The following is an 18,824-nucleotide window of genomic DNA, read 5'->3' as shown; positions in this document are numbered from 1 at the left end:
GAAGTGGTTAGCGCCGCAACCGTCTGAGACTTAAACCCTAAACTGGTAAAACTGGATCCTGGAACGACACTGGTCAAACTCGATTTTTGCAACAACAAGTCTACATAATTCTTTGTTGATCCATCCTGTGAGTTGGTTGGATCAGTCACGTTGATCAATTTGTGTGAATTCAAATCCAAATCTGCTACACCTACAGTTGTTCCACCTGAAGCATGCGTGTCTACATAATTTTTCGTAGCTGAATCTGAAGCTGATGTAGGTTCTGCTAAATTGGTTAATTTGTGCGACGTCATGTTAATGTCGGTGTATGAAATAGCGTTGTAAGAGACTTTGGTGTCTACATACCCTTTTGTTGCAGCGTCTTTTAAAGCGGTAGGATCGGAAACGTTGATCAATTTGTGGCTATTTAAATCCAAGGCTCCAGTGATCGTGCTTGATCCATCTACTTTCACATTCATGCTCGAGCTGACGTCAACATAATTTTTTGTCGCGGCGTCATGCGAATTAGTAGGTTCGTTCAAATTGATCGCCTTGTGAAAATTCAAATCCAAGTCTGCAGTTCCAATCGATGATCCTCCTCCTGACGAATGCGTATCTACATAGTTTTTCGTAGCAGCATCGTGTGCGTTAGTCGGTTCACCTAAATTGATGATTTTATGAGAATTGTAATCCAAATCTGCAGTGATGGTGCTGTTTCCATCTGTCCTGACATAGAGATCACCTGTTATGGTTGTTGATGAGGAAGGATCATAAAAATACCTTCCTAATTCAGTTCTTCCAAATTTGTCAATCATTTTATATAGTCACGACTTTTTTTTTCACCAAAGTGTGTTAACAACACTTTGAAAGTCATCTCCTTCCTGTAATTTTTTCAAGACGTAAAGACACAAGTGTCCACAATAAGACGTGTTACCAAACTGCACTCTTTCGCTGTTGTAAAAGACAGGGCTTTTCAAATAGTCAACGAGCTCGACGAGAGGAGGCTGGGCATAAGAGTCAAAGCTGTATTTTTTGTCTCCATCTTTATACCAACAGACCCAATGAAATCCATCTGTGCTGGAATCTCCCGTGTTGGTAATTCCACATTCTTTTACTCTTGGCTTTTTAGGCAATTCATCCCTCACAAAAACACCTCTAAAGTTTTTAATTTTGAGCTTTTTCACAGCATCTATTAATTGAAAGTTGGTGAGAGGTTTATTCGGTAGTACAATTCCTTCAACGTTGATCATTTTTTTAAAATTCAGAAAATTTTAAAAAGGGTTTTTTTACATTTCATCATCCTGCTCTATTTCATCTTCTTTCACCTCTAAATTCATGTCTTCACACATCATGATGCTATGAGGTAAAGATGCATTTTTTACGATGACGGCTTCGACCAGTTTAACTTGAATAGACACAATCGAAGGACCGATATACACCCCCTCAATTCTAAGCCCTCCAATAGCATAACATCTTTGATTGATAAAATCATGTCCAGAAGATCTAACCAAATTTTTATTACCACGTTCCCCTTTGACTCTATTTTGTGTATCAAGATCTGTTTTCTTTCTATGAAATACAGAAGTAATGAATATTTCGTCTTCATTTTTAGATCCTTTAGTTATATACATTTTAGCATAAAACACTGGTGCTGCATCAGCATGGTCAGCTTTATATTTTAAAATAGTCAATTCGTCTGAATTAATTTGCTTTTTTCTTCCTCCCTTTTTAAGTTTGGCTGACAATTTATCTACTTCACTTCTAATGAACAAAGTAATCTTTTCCATTGTGCTAATAAACTTTTCTTCTTGTTCTGTCTTTCCTTTCTTAGCATCAAAGCAAACGAAGGACATGGAATAGCCAGTCAATTTTTGTGTTGCTGGATCTTTATTCTCGCATACACCATACGAAAATAATATAGGTGTTCGTAATACAAGAGGACCGTCTCCAGTTGAATAAGAATATTTTATCGGTAACTTTTGATAGGCTACTGGTTTGGTTGCTGCGTAAATTTCTCCAACTGATAATTTACTCTCATCAAAATTTTCAATTGTAATAAAACTCATTTCTTTTATATAGAAAAGAAAATTATTTAACTCGTTTTTCAGAATAATGAAAATCTACGATTTTTTAGATCATTTTTTTCATAGAAATCACTTCTTCATTATTCACCCATGAGTTGAAAGAGTCTGGATATCCTAGCCATTTGACTAGTGATCTGTTCTTTTGCTTTCGAATGACTTTTTCAATTCTGAATATGTCTTGTTGCGTCTTTTGCATTTCTTGTTCATAAAATGTACCTTGTATTTCTTCATTGTTAGCATCAGCGATTTTATACGTGGGTGGATTCGTATGCTGAACATTTAACACGGTAAAAACCTCTTCAGTCCATCTCGGTGTATACCCCTTTTCAAAATGAGACTTCTTTTTTACGATCCTCACTTTGTCTCCCATTGAAAATTTTGGTTTTGCTGGTAATGTTTGATCCTTTCCATACAGGTTCCACCATACCCTACCTTTATTCTTTTCATCGCTAGCTTCCATTGGAGTCATTTTGATGGAAGAGTGCTTGGTGTTGTTATAATTTTTCACCATTTCATCTAATACGTCAATGTATTTATTGGTGTTGTTGGCTGAAAAATATTTAAACATTCTCTCTTTCATCGTTCTGTTCCATCGTTCAACAACAGAACTTTTTTCTTCATTTTCAGTGAAGTATAATTGCACACCTAGAGCTTGTACATGCTTGTTGTAAAACTCTTTTCCTTTATCCACCCACATCTTTGTACACTTTCTCTCCTCAAATATTTTGCTTAGAGCGCTAGCTACATCAACTCCAGTTTTACTCTTTAACGGAACGATCCATCCATACTTTGAAAACACATCGATCACCATGAGCAAGTATTTTACACCGTTGTTGAATTTTGAAAACGAATGCATGTCAACCAAATCAGCAGCCCATATTTCATCGATGTCGTTCACAAACACTTTTCTTCTTTTAAAATGATGAATGACTGGTTTATGAAGCTCCTCTGCAAGCTGATCCGTCCATTTCAGGTTCTCCGGTGCTTTTTTTTAAAACCTAATCCGAATTTAGCTTTGGCTTTGATGATGGGAGTGATCAGTTTTCTTTCGTTAATCTCTTTTTGAGTGGGGTTTGGAATGGAGTTCATTTCTTCAAGCATCATTTGATCTGCTACATTTCTGCTTTTAACATCGTTTAAATATTTGTAAGCTAAATCGTGGTGGTATGCTGCATTGTCTACTCTATCCACCGGTTTACTCCAATCTTGATACATGTCTGTGGATGTGAGTCTTTTGTCCAAGTTTGTGCCAGGTCCTGCAAAATTCATTCCTGGAATGTGCATTTCTCCTGGAAATTTTGCCCATGGAAGCTTTATTTTTTTTGAAAAATTGTTGATCGATTCCACCAAGTCTCCTCCATTGACTTCATTCGCAGAAACAAACTTGCATTTGCCTCTTCCGCAGACGGCACAAGTTCCTTTAAGCATATTTCTATTGCTTTTGCTTATAGAATGGTACAAGTTGTTCGTTTCTGTTATTCTTTTGCATTTGACACAATACATTTTTTTATATTCAACATAATAAAAAAATGGAAGTGATTGATTTGTCATGGAATGTAAATAAAAGCAAAAGGAAAAACAACAAGCTTTTGCCTAAAAGTATACGTGGAATCATTATTGGGAAATCAGGATGTGGAAAAACAACGTTGCTACTCAATTTACTTTTAAGACCTGGGTGGTTAGACTATAATCATTTGCAAGTGTTTGGAAAATCCCTTTTTCAGCCAGAATATAAAATACTCAAAAACTCGTTCGAGAAGAAATTGCCAAAGGAAGTTATTCTTAATTTGTTTAACATTCAAAACAAAATTGATGAATTAAACGTAAGCCCTGAATGCGTTATTAATGAAATTTCAAAAAAATGGGATAACACAGAAGATATGGAATGCCAATTTTTCGAAACGGCTGACGATGTGCCTAATCCTGAAGATCTTGATTCATCCAAAAACAATTTAATGATCTTTGACGATTTGCAATTGACTAAACAAAACAAATGTGAAAAATACTATATCCGAGGAAGACATTCTAACGTTGACTGCTTTTACCTTGCTCAAAACTATTTTATGTTGCCTAGGCAAACCATCAGAGAAAATGCCAATTTCATTTGCTTGTTTCCTCAAGACTTTAAAAACATAAACCACATTTATCAAGATCATGTTTCAAGCGATATGAAGATAGAAGAGTTTAAAAAGTTTTTTAAATATTGTTGGTCACAACCTCACGGATTCGCCGTCATTGATTTATCCTCTAAAAAGGATTGTGGAAAATATCGAAGCGGATTCGACAATTTTTATTTTCCCAACTCTATATAAAAAGATGAGCGGATTTTATCTCCTTACAAAAGCAAAAAAAGAAACTCCAACCATAAGAAACAGCGTCATCCAAACCGAGTTTGACAACCCCATTGAATTTGATCCTAATAAAAAGTATGAAATGGCTCTTGTTGGCTTTGACACTATTCACAGCTATACCAACATCAATTCGACAAATAATGTTTTCAGATACAGTCCCAACGCCGGTTCAAACAGCTACACCATTTACATCGAAGAAGGAGCGTATGAAATTAGCGAGATTAATGATTATCTTCAGAAGGAAATGGAAAAACAAGTTGGAACCTTGTATAGAAAGGATGGTGTTGTTATCGGTGCAAACCTAATGACTTTAAGATCTACACTGAAATTTGGAAAACCTGGATCTACAACAAAATATTGGGTGGATTTCAACGTGAATAACAGTTTAGCTCCTGTTCTCGGATTTAATAAAGCGGAATATACCTATGTAGAGAAAAAAGAAGATCCGACTAATCCGGATAAAGTCACAAGTTATATTGACTATTACGAGTCTGAAGCAATTTCGAGAATAGACGACGTGACCATCATCAGAATCACAAACGATGTTATCGGAGCATCTTATGATAACGGAAAAAGAACATCTGACATTTACTCTTTTCATCCTGACACTCCTCCAGGCTACAAAATTACCGAAAAACCTTTCCACTTGATTTACCTTCCCATAGTAGTAGGCAGAATTTCAAGAATGGAAACAACAATTATAGATCAAAACGGTAACTTGATCGACTTTAGAGGTGAAGACATTATCCTCCGATTTCATGTGAGAGAAAGAATAACCTCTGTGCTTCAAGACCTTTTTACGAGCAGCGCTGTTCAACGATAATTTTTTTCTTTTATTTAAAAAATGAGTTACCAAAAAGTAAAATTAAACATTTCACAAAGTCAATCTGACAAAATAAAAAAAGCGATTCAAGACAAGACTGATGTCAATATAAGGCTATCTCATCAAGACTTGAACGGTGAACATATTCTCGCTATTACTCATGCGCAATTGAACAAAATTACAAAAGCGTATGAAGCTGGTAAAGGAGTCACTCTTAAATTAAGCAAAAGACAACTTGCACACAACTCAACCATTGAAGGTGGATTCATCGGAGCTCTTCTACCGTTATTAGGTATGTTAGGCAGCACTATTGCTACAAGAGTAGTTCCTGCTCTCGCCACTGGATTGTTAGCAGGAGTAGGCTCTTCTGCTGGCTCTGCTATGGTTGATAAAATTGCAGGAAGAGGAATCGTTTACTTGAAAAAGAATGGAAGTGGAATGAAAATGACTGCTGCAGGATCAGGAGTCTTTTTAAGACCTTGGGTGAAACCTACTATTGGTGAAGGACTCTTTGTTAAAAATGGAAAAGGCTATCAATCTATTGGATCTGGCTTATTGCTCGGACCTAACTCACCCTTTAATAGCATTCCCTTTTTAGGTGCTATTCTATGAATAAACTCTTGTAAATTTTATATATAAAGATATATAAAATTATTCCTTAATTTTACTCATATTGAAATTTGCTTTCGTATTCTTAACAATATCTTCACTATAATCACGATAAATTCTTTTGTCATCGTTAGCATGCACTAAACTTCTATTCACTGTTTTTCTCATTTCAATATGATTATATGTATCAATAGCAGGTTTTAATCTTATTAAAACTTCTTCGAATGATAGCATTTGAATCATTTGTATAAACGATTTTTTAACACACTTTGGAAGCTTTCGAACGTTTCTTTCTAATTTAAGAAATTTTCTAGATTTCTCATCACGATATTTCACTTCTTCACCTTCAAGAATATAAAGAAGATCGAATTCATCTATTTCATCCATTTTTATTACATAAGAAATTTATTTAACTCAAAATTCAAATTTTTTTAATTGTACATCGTTTACTGTAGAATAGAAAAATACGATGACGAATTAAAAGAATGAACTCGCTCTCATTTAAAAAATGAGCATTGTCTTATTAAACACGAAAATCATGGAAAAGTTTGACAAGGATAACATTGACGATATGACGCACTTAAGATCCATATTTCTTCTTTTAGAAAACAAACACGACCTGTCAGATGAAGCTCTAAAGCATCTGATGGAGACCAAAGATGAATTGGATAAACGCAAGACTGAAAAAATAACGTTCATCGCCAAGACAAACCATCTCATCCAGCGATATCAAGACATCCTGCAGACGCAGCTTTCGTTTGAAGACCGTGCTAAATTTGACGAAGAAAAAAACCAACTTCAACGTCAATATTTTACCATTGCAGAAGAAACGCTTTCTCAACGACAGTGGACCGATATTAAAATTGCCCAAAAAATTGTCTTGCATACTAAATGTAAATTTTGCATCAACGATGACCTGAGCCAGTTTGAAATGGACGACAGCAATAAAAAATACTGCCTCTTGTGTTCAGGGCAGCAAGAAATGTTACAAACGACTGTTCCGTATAAAGACTACGACCGATCCAATTCAGTAAACAAGTACACTTACTCGCGCATCATTCATTTTCAAGAGTGTATAAAACAATATCAAGGCAAACAAAACTGCAAGATTCCTGAAGAAGTCTTTGAAAATTTGGAGAAAAAATTTAAGGCGCTCAACTTGCTGATCGATTCTGAAAACACCAATGTGAAATACTCCCGCATTACCAAAGAACACATTTTGATCTTTTTAAAACAACTCAACTACACGAACCAGTATGAAAATGCCAATTATATCTATTACGTGCTCACCGGTAAACGAGACGATATAGAATATCTGGAAGAGCAGTTGATTAAAGATTTTAAGGATCTGTCTTTCTTATACGATCTGGTGTACGGAAAAGACAAACCGAAAGAATTGAAAAGAAAGAGTTTCATGAACGCGCAGTACATTTTGTTTCAGCTGCTCCAAAATAGAAGTCATCCATGTCGCTTGGAAGATTTTTCGGTTTTAAAGACCATTGATAAGAAACGATTTTACGACGACATTTGCTCTCATCTGTTTGAAAAACTCGGATGGAAATTCACACCCACCTTTTAATTATAAAACCGTGCTTTACATTTATGGACTATGATCAACTCTTCGGACATGATGATTAAATATAAACTCAGAACACGAGGCAGAGACACAAAAAGGTAAGTCAACAAAAATGATTGCAGAAAATTAAAAACACGACGCCATCTTGAATTCATTAAGTATTAAAAAAAATGTCAATGCGCCTGAATCCTTAAGTATAGAAAAGTATCAATGCGGTATTTCTAAAAATCACAATGCGGAATTATAAAAAATGTTAATGTGGTATTAAAAAAATGTCAATGCGCCAGAATCGATATTGTGTCTTGAAAACTGTCAATGCATATAAAAAAATGTCAATGCATATAAAAAAATGTCAATGCGCCAGAATCGATATTGTGTCTTGAAAACTGTCAATGCATATAAAAAAATGTCAATGCGCCAGAATCGATATTGTGTCTTGAAAACTGTCAATGCATATAAAAAAATGTCAATGCGCCAGAATCGGCAAGTCATAGTAGTATGATGAAAACCTAGATGCTAAAGATATGATCAAAAATGAAGTAGGAACTCGCTGCTGTGTATAATTATGAGACTCCTGATGCTACAACGTGCAACATCTAAAGCCCTTGTAAATCTGTCAGGCGAAATGAATGTAAATGAAACAGAATTTAAATTTTTGGATGATCTAAAATGTACTCTTGAACCTATAAAGGTGGCAGTTGAAGCCCTGTGTAAAGAAGATCTTGCTGCAGATACTGCTTTTCGTTTTATTGCTGAACTGAGAAATTAGAGTCCAATGATTTAACATATTATTTTTATCTTATTATTATTTTACATAACGTATTAGAAGTATACAGAAAAAAGTTTTCTGAACAAAGGTTATGCAATTTAGTCAGTCTGCTGCGATACCATTGATGATGCAAAGAATCAGAGTTTCAGATGATGAGTTTCAAGTTGCATCAAGAAAAGCAATGATAAGAACAGCAAAATTAGTATTGTTTCGCTTGTTTCAGACAAACGTAGAAGATATAGATGCTGTAAATGACCATGTTCTACTTGATGATAATATGATTATACCAACAATTGAAGCGCTCTCTGAAAGCTTAACAGTTTTGATCAATATCCGCGAGAAGCAGAAACACATCTGAAGATTTATTGGTTGTTGAAAAAGAGTTTAATCTCTATGAAGCAACTGGAAATCATACCGCAAATCTGGATTTATTGTGCAATGTATTGCAATGTATTAAAAACAAAATTTTCAAATGGGCACAACAAAAACAAGCTTTTAAAAATGTTTTATTTTAAAAACCACATTACATTTCCCAACCGAATCTACACATTCACAAAAATGCATTTAAGTTTTAAAATTAAAGTATTTATTTAAATTCTCAAAACATGGCCTATTGGTCTAGTGGTATGATTCTCGCTTAGGGTGCGAGAGGTCCCGGGTTCAACTCCCGGACAGGCCCCACTTTTTAATTCTGCTTAAGAAAATTTACAATCAGGCATATTTTGCATTAAGTATCGACTTTTTTTTTATCCGTCAACAAAAATTAATAAAGTATAAATTTCAATACTGTACTTACTCCTTCAACTTACTCCATTGTTTCAATATAAGCGTTATATTAGCCTTCTTCCAAATGTCAGGTACAGTACCTGATATTTGGAAGAAGGCTAATATAGCGCCTATATTGAAACAAGGGAGTTAGTTGAAACCAACAAATTAAATACCAGTATCTCTGACGTCAATACCATGCAAAATATTGGAAAGAATAGTTGCTGATAATATAACCAAGTATTTAATAACAAACAAGCTATTAGCAAAGGAACAGCATGGCTTTCTAAAAGGTAAGAGCTGCTTAACGAATTTACTAGAATTACTTGATACCTTAACAAGCGCATTATCAAACGGTACTCCAGTTGACGTTTTGTATACCGACTTTCGAAAAGCATTCGACAGAGTATCACACATAAAACTATGTGCTAAGGTTTATGCTTCCAGTATTGTTAATATGCCTCTTAAACGGATTGAACCTTTCTTATCGAATAGGAAACAACGAATAGTGATTGGAAAATGTAAGGCAAATTGGATTGATGTGTTAAGTGGAGTACCACAGGGTTCTGTACTTGGCCCACTCCTTTTCTTAATATTCATAAACGATTTACCAAGCAGACTTCTTAATAAATGTTGTTTGTATGCCGATGACAATAAAGTAATTGCTCCTATTAATACCGAGGTTGATTCCAAATCAATTCAAATTGACAAAAAAAAACTTGATGAATGGTCTGTTGAATGGAAACTGGGTTTGAATTTTGAGAAATGTAAAATAATGCATTTTGGTACGAGCAATAAAAGATATTCTTATTTCATGAAAAATGATGGTGAGCTAAAAGAAATTGAAAAATCGATTCTCGAAAAAGATTTAGGTATTTACATATCCGAGGATTTGAAATGGGAAAGACAAGTTAAGTAAAGCAAACAATATGCTGCCAGTAAAGCAAACAATATGCTTGCAATATTAAATAATACTTTTAGATATAAACATGGCCGCCGAGAGGGGGTGGGGGGCGGCGGTGGACGGGGAAGATTCCCGGGGCCCCGCGTGTGCACAAACAATTTTTTAAAGTAATTTTTAAAATGTCTAAATAGTTTTGACTTTAATAAGATTTAATTAACTTTTATTTTTCATTTTCAATGACCAGAGCACGCTTCTTTTGGTCCTGGGTATGTAATTGATCATAATGAGGGCTGTAGTAGTTTATCACCTCCGCCTGATTTATCACCTCCCTCTATAGAAAACCTAAAACGAGGTTGCGCTTTCAGATAATAGCTGTTAGAATTGTGCCTAATGCGTCCGTCTCAGCGCAATAAACTTTAATAACAACAACTAAAAGGAAAGACAAGGTCAACAATTCTAGAATTTAAATTTACTCTGTGATGTTGTGATGTTCCAACTTTATATTTTTAAAAGGTATTTAAAGAAAAACAATAGTGATATAAGTTATATTATAACTTATAATTTTATATTAACTAGTTATGCATTTTTTTTAGAAATACTTTAGAATTTGTTTTATATGTGGCTGATTTATCACCTCCTCCTAGTAAATTACTTATCTTACTTCTGATTTATCACCTCCTCCCCCCCCCCCCCTAGTAAATTACTTATCTTACTTCTGATTTATCACCTCCCCCTAGTAGAATAGTGTTAGAAAAGTATTGAGCGATAGTGATGAAAATTATACAACCTAGTTATGTATTTTTGTTGTAAATTTTTTATAATTTGTTTTATATGTGGCTGATTTATCACCTGTAACACTTCATATAATATATATATATATATATATATATATATATATATATATATATATATATATATATATATATATATATATATATATATACAAGTTTCAGAATAATATGCAAAAAGACTTAAAATCCATACGTACATCGCATAAAACATTAATAAAGGCAGATAAAACATCTAATTTGTATAAGTTATCTAAAGATGAATACAACAAACTGCTAACAAATGCAATTACTTCTACCTACAAAAAATCGTCGCCAGAATTAAAAGATCAAATAAATAAGGAAGGAAAAAACCTTTTAATCCACCACAAAGTGTATAATAATATTGAGATAAACGGATCGTCCGGTTGTTTTTTCACTTTAAAAGACCATAAAGATAACTTTATTAACAACCCTTCAGTTCGCCTTCTAAATCCTTCGAAAAACGAGGTAGGAAGAATTAGCAAAGTCATTTTATCTAAAGTTATCCACGAATTAAAAAGTAAATTACAGTTGAATCAATGGCAAAGCACCCAATTCGTTATAGATTGGTTTAAAAACATCAAAAATAAACCCCTTTGCAAATTTCTAATTTTCGATATAAATGATTTTTACCCATCTATTAGTGAAACCACACTTACCAATGCAATCAGTTTCGCCGAACAACATGTTGTTATAAATGATGACGATAAAAAACTAATATATCATGCAAGAAAATCTTTAATTTTTAAAAACGATGAAGCTTGGATAAAGAAAAGAGGCGGATTATTTGATGTCACAATGGGTGCATTTGATGGAGCTGAAGTTTGCGAACTAGTTGGTATCTTTATATTGTTTCAGCTTTCTCAACATTACGATAAAAATAATTTTGGCTTGTATCGTGATGACGGACTTGCTATTTTTGAAAACAAAAGCGGCCAACAAATGGAGAAAATTAAAAAGCATTTTACGCATGTTTTTAAAGGTAACAACCTAAATATCTCTATTCAATCTAATATTAAAATTGTCAATTATCTGGATGTAACATTGAACCTGATCGACAGTTCTTATCAACCATATTGTAAACCTAATAACCAACTTTTGTATATTCATTCTGATTCAAACCATCCACCTAATATAATAAAAGAAATCCCTCGCACTATTGAGTCAAGATTATCAACTATGGCAATAAATAAAACTGTGTTCAATAACTCTATTCTTACTTATGAAGAGGCTTTACGTAAATCAGGATACAATTCAAAACTCACCTACCAACCGCAAATAGACAAACATCAAAGTAAACATCGCAAACGTAAAATTATATGGTATAACCCCCCGTTTAGCAAAAATGTTGAAACTAATATTGGAAAGCGCTTCTTAGCTTTAATTGACCAACACTTTCCAGTAGAACACAGGCTTCATAAAATTTTCAATCGAAACTCTATTAAAGTTAGCTATAGTTGCATGCCTAATATCAATTCTTTAATAAATGCACATAATAGCAAAATTCTTCAAAGCGATAAATATAAAACAACAAAAAAATGCAACTGCATAGACAAAAAAAATTGTCCGTTAAATAACCAATGCCTTTCTAGCAATGTCGTATACCAAGCCACTGTAAATTCTGGAGATCCTCAATTCAAAGAGAAAGTTTATTTCGGTATAAGTGAAACTACATTTAAACTTAGATATGGCAACCATCTTAAATCTTTCAACGCGCCTAAATATAAAAATGACACTGAACTTTCCAAAGAAATATGGATGCTAAAATCTAAAAATCTGAAACCGGTGATTACATGGAAGATTATAGCACAATGCAAGCCCTACAATCAAGCAGCAAAAGTTTGTAATCTTTGTCTCCGCGAAAAATTTCATATATTATCATATAAAGGAGAAAACTTACTTAACAAAAGATATGAAATAATATCAAAGTGCCGACATGCAAAGAAATTTTTGCTATCCTTATTTGACACCAGGGACTAAAACCTTTAACGTCTTTTTGTTTCCGTTTAGTAACGTCAGAACTCGTTCTACCGTAATTTTAATTTGTAATTTTTAAACGGTTTTTAAGTAACGATATACACTATGGCTGATGATTGCCGAAAGGCATGAAACTCAGAGTTCCATATAAAGGTGTTTTTATTCATTTTAAATAAATAAATAAATATATATATATATATATATATAAATTTCTTTTTTTGAAATAATTTTTGCTTTATTTTTAGATAATATATATGTTTAGTTCATTTCATGTTCAGTTATGATGTTTATGAAACGCAATGCAAACACTGATGAATAAAAAAAAAAAAGGATTTATTATCAAAAAATGATTTTAGAATATTAAAGACTCCATAAAAAACAGTTTGGTTTGTTGTGCACTACCGATAGCTAATGTTTTCTGTTCTCTCAACGAATTCATTTTTCAGAAATTTACGAATGTTACGATGTGTATTATTATATTAGTTATAAAAAACTTAATATGGTTTTACATAGTTTGTATGGTTTTATATACATTATATTATAGAAAAATATTTTCAAAAATCGTTACATAAAGTTAATTGATATAATTTAAGGAAAATAATTATTATATTGTCATGATTGTTGTGCAATTTGTTTTCAATAAATTTGATAGAAAATGTAAAAGTATAGACATTAAAAGATAAATACAAGTGAAAATGAAATCCGTAGGTGTCTTATTTTATACTTGCCTTTATACTCGCCTGACAGATCAGGTTTCGGTTCCAACTTTGTTTGAACTCCTAAGTTTTTTTTGGCTAAGTTTTCTGACAAAGTAATCCTCAACTTATGGCTCTGGCTCCTAACTTTTTTTCTCCGGCTCATTTAAATATATTTTAAAAATTTTAACTTAACATTTTACATATGAAAACTTCATAAATTTGTAGTTTGTAACGGGTGATGCGGAAGTTATCGGACAAAATAAAAACGTCAATAACTTATTTATAAATAAAAAAACAAACTACTATTATATTTTTTTAAAATAAAGTATTTATCTTTTAATAAAAATATATTATTTTTTATATGAAAAAAAACCACCATCTGCAATTGATCTAAATTTTGCTCTGACGCCTTTCATATGCGACTGTAAAAAGTTTAAATCAATTTCTTGTAGTTTTAGTTTAATGCGATCAATCAAAACTTGCTCTGTTGAAGCTTGCCAATCTCCCTCATAAATCTTCTGTGCCAAATGTCCCCAAAAAGATTCAATTGGTCGTGCTTGAGGCACACTTGGGGGATTGGATTCTTTATCAACGTAATAGACATATTGGTCCATCCAATTTAGAGAATCTTTAGAATAATGAGACCTGCTAAATCTGGCCAAAATAAATAGTTAAAGTCTCCATGATACTTGTGAATAAATGGAAGAAGTCGTTTTTCTAAACATTCATTAATATAGATTGATGAATTGATCGCTACAGCCTTGGAAGTGTGAAGATTGTACAGCCTTGGAAGTCTTTTTTTCCTCCTCAGTGAACTACATCTCTTTTATGAAGTATATTCATGAAGATCTGCAATAAAATTTTATATAAATTACCAAAGAAAAAAAACATTCATGAACAATAAGCTGTCTCAAAAAAAAAAATTGAAAAACCAATGTGTGGAAAATTAAAACTACTATCAAAATGTATTAGTAGTCGATAACAAAAATGTCACCTCTCCAAATAAAAGGTAAAAAAGATGTTTTTAGACAATATCCCAATATATTATGATGGCACTTTGACTAGGGATGTTGCATAAAAACACCTTTTCTTTTTAAAATCTTATTGCATTATTTATGGAGTTAGAGTGAATATTGAAAGATAAAATTTTATTTGGAAATGATAAAATCACTTTCGCAAAGTTAGTGATTTACTAGGGGAGAGGTGATAAATCAGAAGTAAGATAAATAATTTACTAAGATGAGGTGATAAATCAGCCACATATAAAACAAATTATAAAAATTTGCAACAAAAATACATAACTAGCTTGTATAATTTTTATCACTATCGCTCAATACTTTTCTAACATTATCCTACTAGGGGGAGGTGATAAATCAAAAGTAAGATAAAAAATTTACTAAGATGAGGTGATAAATCAGCCACATATAAAACAAATTATAAAAATTTACAACAAAAATACACAACTAGGTTGTATAATTTTTATTACTATCGCTCAATACTCATGTAACACTACCCTACTAGGTGGAGGTGATAAATCAATACATATATAAAACAAATTCTAAAGAATTTACGACAAAAAAACATAACTAGGTAATTTGTACTTGTATAATTTTTATCACTATCGCTCTATTCTCTTGTAGCACTATCCAACTAGGAGGGAGGTGATAAATCAGAAGTAAGATAAATAATTTTCTAGAGGGAGATAATAAATTATAAGAAACAAATTATAAAAAATTTACAACAAAAATACATAACTAGGTTGTATAATTTTCATCACTATCGCTCAATACTTTTCTAACACTATTCTACTAGGGGGAGGTGATAAATCAGAAGTAAGATAAGTAATTTACTAGGGGGGGGGGGGGGAGGAGGTGATAAATCAGAAGTAAGATAAGTAATTTACTAGGAGGAGGTGATAAATCAGCCACATATAAAACAAATTCTAAAGTATTTCTAAAAAAAATGCATAACTAGTTAATATAAAATTATAAGTTATAATATAACTTATATCACTATTGTTTTTCTTTAAATACCTTTTAAAAATATAAAGTTGGAACATCACAACATCACAGAGTAAATTTAAATTCTAGAATTGTTGACCTTGTCTTTCCTTTTAGTTGTTGTTATTAAAGTTTATTGCGCTGAGACGGACGCATTAGGCACAATTCTAACAGCTATTATCTGAAAGCGCAACCTCGTTTTAGGTTTTCTATAGAGGGAGGTGATAAATCAGGCGGAGGTGATAAACTACTACAGGGCCCCTTAAGAGGACTTCCCCGGGGCTTAAAACTTCTCTTGGCTGTTATGGGTATAAAGATAAGTACCTCATGAAAATGCTTTATTGCAACTACGTTAGACCTCATTTGGAGTTTGCAATCAAGCTTGGAATTCCTATTATAAAAAAGATATCAAAGAACTTGAACAAGTTCAAAGAAGAGCAACTAAATTGATACCAGAAATAAGACATCTGGGATATAATCAAAGACTAAAAATATTAGATTTAACAACTTTAGAAGTTTGAAGACTATGAGGTGACCTTATACAACAATATAAATTAAATAAAAGTTTTGAATCTATTGATATGAAGAGTGTCCAGATAAAAATGTATTCAATCAATACACCAGGTCCAGCTTCCAATATTAGAGGTTATAAACATCGTGTTGGATCAGAGTTTGTTAAAAATTGTTTAAATAGATACCACTTCTTTACAAACAGGGTTGTCTTTGGATGGAATAATTTACCGGAATTGGTAGTGCAGTCTACATCAGTCAAAGAGTTTAAATCCAGACTTAAGCTGATTGACTTGCAAATAATATTGAACAAGAATAACAGGTAGCAGCTAAATTTTTAGACAACAATTGTGTTGGCTGTCATATATATTGCCTGGCGCTCTATCTTAACAGCATTTGAATTATTATTATTATTATTATTTTTAATATCAGTTTTTTAAGGTAAATTGAATTTCTCTTTAGTTCGTTAAAATATAACTCTTTATGGGTTTTAAACACTAAAAGTTCTTCGTTTGACAAGTTTATATTCATTCTGTAAAACGGAATGAATAGAAGCAAATTTTATGTTTGGGTTAAAAAACTTCTTTTTTGTTCGTTAAAACAAAAAGCTCAGGTCTGTTATAATCAAAATAATTTGAGATTAAAAAAAAAAAAAACCCAGAAAAAAACATGGTGTTTCAAATCACCATGCAAATAAGAGGGAATAAAAACAGTGTTACAAAACTACTGTTAAGTTAGAGAGATCATCCTCAAAACATGTTATTTTAATTTACTCACAAGAATGATAAATAAAAACCAGATCATTTACACTTTAAAAACAAGATTAAATATAATTGAAGATGGCGAATATTATCGATTTGTTGTATATTTTTGTACTTTCAACTTCAGATTGGAGCACTTTACTTTGATTTTGAGACCTATGCTTTAATGCATTTCTAAATCAGCATAAATCTCTTTATAATAATCAATCATAAAAATTGGTGGATGAAGGGGAGGGGGGAAGGGGCAGGGGAGGTCATTCCCTCTCCCCTACATAGTGAACGGCTGAGACGAAGAAAGTAGTAATAACTTATGAACGAGAAAAGGTTTTCATACGATTAAACGGATACAAATATGGTAAAGTAATTTATTTATATTTTGTAACTACTTTTTAAAACCTACACTTGAAAACATCATTGTACAATATTTTCCAGGTTACAAACTTCCTTACAGAATCTGCAAACTAAACAATTAAAAACAAGTAAAAAAAACTATAAATACAACCAGTTAGAGAGATGCAAATAAAGTCCCTTGTAAAATTTGTTAAAGGCAAACTAGCTATTAAACTAAACCACTGAATGGATCTGATTAGCGGAAAAACAAACAAAACAATCATTGCCAATTCAAGAAAAAGGATTTTGACCTCGACGTGATTTGAACACGCAACCTTCTGATCTGGAGTCAGACGCGCTACCATTGCGCCACGAAGCCGATATCTTTTAAAGAATTTAAAAAATTAATAAAATTAAAAAACATCTTTCTTTAAAAAAAAATATATTTATTATACACTGCAGGCCAAAAGTTTCCGGACACTTGATATTTTTATATAAAAAGCTAAAATCTATCCTGTATCATTAAATTAATCAATAATGTTAATTTATAACACTTAAACTTACTAATTTTAAGTGTTTATGTAAGTTTGAGGTCAGTACTGACCTCAAACTTACATAAATAAGTTTGTTTTTTTAATGGTTTATTTTTACTTGATATATAGCGTTACATTACTCTGAAGAGTTTGGTCTTCTTAAAGTTATTTATTTGTTGAAATATGAAGTAAATATTTATAATATAACGATATCCGACTAAAATGATTAAGAATATTTAGATTTGTTTAGTTTTCATTTGGTATTAATGACGGTTGCATTAAAAAATCTTCAAAAAAATTTTAAAACTTTATACTTAGACTATTTAATTAAAAATATGGGTAAAAAACCTTCTTTAATGGTTGCAAAACGTTTTGATATAATTACATTACATAAAGAAAGTTATTCAGTTCATAAAATTTGCAAAAAATTAAAGGTTGCCAGAAGTACTGTACAAGATACCATCAAACGATGGAAAGAAACAGGTATTTTTGAAGACAAAAAAAGATCTGGTAGACCACGGAAGACAACAAAAGTAGAAGATAGTAGTATAATATTGATGAGTAAAAGAAATCGAAGACTTCCGGCCCCGGAAATAACTTCAGGCTTTAATAGGAGTCATTCAAAATCTATTTCATTTACCACTACGAAACAACGTCTTAGACAAGCAGGACTTTCTGGCCGTATAGCGGTCAGGAAACCGTTGCTACGGATTGGAAATAAAAAGAAAAGGTTACAATGGGCTATAGACTACCAAAATTGGACAAAAGAAGACTGGGGAAAAGTTCTATGGACCGACGAGTTCAAATTTGAACCCTTTGGGCAAAGACGTAGAATTTACATCAGAAGAATAACAAAAGAAAAAATGATCCGATAGTATTTAGTGCCAACAATTAAGCATGGTGGTGGGTCTGTTATGGTATGGGGATGTTTTTCTTCAGCTGGTATAGGTGACCTAGCTAAAAATGAGGGTATTATGAAAAAAGAACAATATAAAACAATTCTAGAAAACAATGTTATACCTTCTGGCTTAAGAACTATTGGTCGTGGTTTTGTTTTTATGTAGGACAATTACCTTAAACACACCTCAAAATTATGTAAGAACTATATAAAGGAACAAGAGGATAATGGTGTCCTCAAAAACATAACCTGGCCGGCCCAATCACCAGATTTGAACCCAATAGAGTTACTGTGAGAAAAATTGGCCAGAAAGGTCAGACAAAAATGCCCAACATCCAAAGAGCACCTGTGGCAGATATTAGAAGAATCCTGGTTATCAATTACACCCGAAATAATAAATAAGTTAATAAATTGGATGCCACGGATCGCAAAAAAAGTGATAAAAACT

The 18,824-nt window shown here is 32.4% G+C and overlaps 2 non-coding genes across 2 annotated transcripts; one reads left to right on the top strand and one right to left on the bottom strand.

Annotated features, from left to right (window-relative positions):
- Nucleotides 1–8,798: 8,798 nt before the first annotated feature.
- On the top strand, nt 8,799–8,870 carry Trnap-agg (transfer RNA proline (anticodon AGG)). Its single transcript has one exon. It is a non-coding gene; the product is annotated as a tRNA-Pro (tRNA).
- Nucleotides 8,871–17,252: 8,382 nt separating this feature from the next.
- On the bottom strand, nt 17,253–17,324 carry Trnaw-cca (transfer RNA tryptophan (anticodon CCA)). The gene has a single exon. It is a non-coding gene; the product is annotated as a tRNA-Trp (tRNA).
- Nucleotides 17,325–18,824: the final 1,500 nt, after the last annotated feature.

The sequence above is a fragment of the Hydra viridissima genome, unplaced genomic scaffold (assembly GCF_058129835.1).
Source record: "Hydra viridissima isolate aposymbiotic clone 2 unplaced genomic scaffold, HvirCarnegie_v1 scaffold_11, whole genome shotgun sequence".
Taxonomy (NCBI): Eukaryota; Metazoa; Cnidaria; class Hydrozoa; order Anthoathecata; family Hydridae; genus Hydra; species Hydra viridissima.
The sequence above is the reverse complement of the archived record's forward strand: the minus strand, read 5'-3'. Positions and strand labels throughout refer to the sequence as shown.